Genomic DNA, 4,412 nt, shown 5'->3' on the forward strand with positions numbered 1-4,412 from the left:
ACCAATTGGCATTCTACCTAGAGTTATACCCACAGCCCCATTTTTTGTTGTTTATTTTTGAAACAGGATCTCCCTAATTTGCAGAGGGCCTCACTAAGTAGTTGAGGCTGGCTGTGAAACTGTGATATTCCTGTCTCAGCCTTCCAAGTACAGGGATTACAAGCATGCACCATCATGCCTGGCATTACATAACTTTTTGTGTGTGTGTGAGTGATATTGGGGATGGAACCTAGACACATTTTGTTTCTGAGCTACACTCCCAGCCCTATTTTTTATTCTTTATTTTGAAACAGTGCCTCACTGAGTTGCAAAGGGCCTCACTAAGTAGCTGAGGCTGTCCACAAACCACGATCCTCCTGTCTCAGCCTCCCAAATGCTGGGATTACAAGCATGCGCCAGCCACCACGCCGGCTACATGACATTTTTATACATCTTTAAGTTCATAAATTTGATAGAAAAACTTAACATTAACATTTAGAATGTACTGGCAGGGAAACAAAGACATTCCCTGAGGTAGAGCAATGACTTTTACCTCCTAGACTTATAGGAAAATTTCAAGGTTAAATGCAGTCCTTCCTTATATCTTCTTACAGTCACTCCTGACAAGAACAGGAGGTAGGAAAAGGGAAGAGACAGAGTAAGGAAAGAGAACTTAAAAGTATTTCATTTGTAATATTGTTAATGTTCCATCATTTTTAAATATAAGAGGTTTAAATGCATGCAAATACATATATAAATCCTTTTTTGCATGCTTACTATAATTTTATAAATATTGCATTACACAATATGAGCATATGCATATTTAACATGTATATGTGTGTGCATTTAAAATATTTATAAAACAGGGCATGCTGCGCACCTGTAATCCTAGCATTTGGGAGCTGATACAGAAAAATTGCAGGTTCAAGACCAGCCTTAGCAATTTGGTGTAACTCTCAGCAACCTGGAAAAATCATGATTCAAAACAAAACAAAAAAATTTTAAAAGCTTGGGGGGTATAGCTTGGGAGTAGAATGTTCCTGATTTCAATCCCTGGTACCAAACAAATAAAAAATAAATAATAAAAACATTTAGAAGCTTGCATTTAAATTTTGTTTATGTTTGATACTTTAAAAAAAATAGAAAGTATGGCCTTCAGGTAGTTCGATCAGAATTTTAAAGTGTAAACTTTGCCAAAGAATATCTGGCACAAATTGATGATGATTATTCATTTACTATAAAAAAAACTATAAGTAGGATCCAAAGATGATATATTTCATTTTGATTTTTATGTATTTTGTTTGCAAAGAACAGAAATATATAGAAGAAATACATTTATTTCTGTGATAAATTTTTTGGGGGAGAATCAAGACTCACAATATCATATAGCATTTTAAAAAATAAAATAGTGGGTGTTTTTACTGTAATGGTATCTCCAAATTTGAGTACATTTCTTAAATTTCTGTTTGTATATAGAAAAGAGAAAAGGCTAATTAAGTTTATTGAAGAAATTGAGGTTATGAGAGATATAACTACCAGAAGTTGCACAATTAAAAACAAATACAGCTAGAATTTAACCCCAACACTGCCTGAAGCAGGTGTCACTTTTTACTATGCCAACACCTTTTATCTTTACATAATTTAATAAATGAGAAACTTTTATTTAATAATTTAATAAATGAGAAACTAGATAATTCATGCTTTGCACATCTTGTGTGTAAGGTTGTGTTATTTCAGCAACAATTATTTAAAAAATTAGCTTATTTTTGTTTTTCAATGGTTGTATTTACTCATTTATGAAAATAATATTTACTGTATTCTAAGGTAAATGATGCAAATAAAACATACAATCCTAAAACTCATGGTTTCAATCTCTAGTACCTCAAACAAACAAACAAACAAACAAACCCAAACAAACCCAAACAAACCAAAAAACAAACAAAAGCTGTCTTTTCTCCAGTGTATGTGTTTAGCCCCTTTGTGGAAGATCAATTGGCTCTAAGTATGTGGGTTTGTTTCTGTATCTTTTATTCTGACCTATTGATCTATGTGTCTGCGTTTGTGCCAATGTCATGCTGTTTTTATTACTATAGCTCTGTAGTATAATTTGTAGTCAGAAATTGTGATACCTCCTGCATGGTTCTTATTGCTGATAATTATTTTGGCTGTTCTGGGTCCTTTATTTTTTCATATGAAATTTATGGCTGATTTTTCTAGGTCTACGAAGAATGACATTAGTATTTTGATAGGAATTACATTGGCTCTATTGGTCATTTTGGTAAAATGGTCATTTTGTTAATATTTATCCTGCCTATTCAAGAGCAAGGGAGATCTTTCTATCTTCTAAGATCTTTAGTTTCTTTGTTTAGTGTTTTATAATTTTCATTGTAGAGGTTTTTACCTCCTTGGTTGAGTTTATTCCTAAGTATGTTTTTGGTTTTGAGATTATTGTGAATGAAACTGGCTTCCTAATTTCTTTCTCTGTGGATTTGTAGTTGGCTATAAATATAGAAATATTTCTTGATTTCTTTCTCAGTAGATTTGTAGCTGGCTACAAATATAGGAAAAGTTAATGATTTTTAGGTTGATATTCTACCCCACTAATTGGTTTTAATTTGATAGTCATCTCTACTAGTCTTTTGGTTAAATTTTTTGAGTCTTCTATGAGAAGATCTTTGCTAGCTATCTGTCTGTTAAAGGACTGATATCTAGAATATGCAAAGAAATTAAAAGACATGCTAAAAAAAACCCCAAATAACCCAATTAAGAAATGAGCAGCTGAATTGAATACTCTACAAAAGAAGATATACAAATGGCCAATAGATACATGAAAAAATGTTTAATATCACTAGCCAGCAGGAAGATGCAAATCAAAACTACACTGATATTCCATCTAACCCAATCAGCATGGCAATCATAAAGGAAAAATAACAATAATGTTGGCAAGGATATGGGGAAACAGGAACTTCTACACTGTTGTTGCGAGTGCAAACTAGTTCAGCTGGTATGGAGATCAGTGTGAAGATTCCTTACAAAGCTGGGAATGGATCCACCATATGATTCAGCTATACCACTGCTGGGTTTCTTTCCAAAGGGGCTGAAATTAGAGAACTACAGTAATATATGCACACCCATGTTCATAGCAGCACAATTCACAATAGCCAAATTATGAAACCAACCTAGATGTCCATCAACAGATGATTGGATTACAAAATTATGAGAAATACACACATACACACAATGGAATTCTTTTCAGCAATAAAGAACAAAATTATGTCATTTGCAAGAAAATGGAAGGACCCAGAGAACATTATGTTAAGTGAGATTAGCCAATCACAGAAAGTGAAGAGTCATATTATTTTTTCATATGAGAAAGCTAGGAAAAAATTGGGATACCAAAGGAACTCTAGACAATGGAGGAGAAGCCCCAGTGGAGCCATGGAGGTGGTTTAAGGGAAGGGGAGGGGGAAGACTGAAGTTCATTAATGGAAATAGTACCATCGACATAGGTATACTTATGGATACATATGTGAATATTCCAGTGTCAATCTCAGTACTCTGTATTGGGAAGGGGAAAATCGGGAGGTGGGGGGGCACTCAGTACTGTGTGCATGTATGTCACTGTCAATATGATTTACCTTATGATGAGAGACTATAATGTACCCCCCCCCAAAAAAAAAACCACATTATAACAAAAGAAAAAGGTAAAAAATCCCAAAGCAATGAGTATTTTCCTTGAGTTTACAAGACTTTGACACATATCAAGAATTTCTACCACTTCCTGCCTCAGTGTGAACTGTTCCTTCTGTTTGAGGTGGTCTCACACGATTTGCCCTCCTTGCTCTAATCTCTTTCTCAGCCAACATCCCTGATCTCCTACTGTAATATCAGGTTGTTAAATTCGGCAATGTGGGATAGTTAAAATCTACTTTTATCTTTGTTAGATATAAGTTCCTTGAAAGCAGACACTGTGTTTTACTTCAGCTAGTGAGGAGAAAAGTTGAATTAAGAAAGAGAGCCACAAAATTTTAATTACTAATGAACATGATTCATTGGGTTATATCTGAGGTTAAAGCAGATTTTTGTTTTTTTATGCTTTGGGAACTATTAAACACTGAAAAGCCAAAAACAATCCCATGTTTTATACAGAGTAGATTTCCCATTATAAAGATAAGCAAGAAAAGGTGATGATTTGGTATTTTGAAAAAATTTCATCATTAAATATTATCACATTTCAATGTATAATTTTACAGGTATCTACAGAATATCTGACCTACAGATCCAGGATTTGCAAGACTTGAATAACCTTGAATCAAGGATTATTTGATAGCCTCTTCGATCTTTAATTCATATCCATTATTATTTTTTTAAAAAAGAATCCACATATTTGCCATAAGGGAGTTCTTAAAAAATAATACTCCCAGTACTTTCCA

This window comes from Muscardinus avellanarius, assembly GCF_963383645.1.
Source record: "Muscardinus avellanarius genome assembly, chromosome: 11".
NCBI classification, from domain to species: domain Eukaryota; kingdom Metazoa; phylum Chordata; class Mammalia; order Rodentia; family Gliridae; genus Muscardinus; species Muscardinus avellanarius.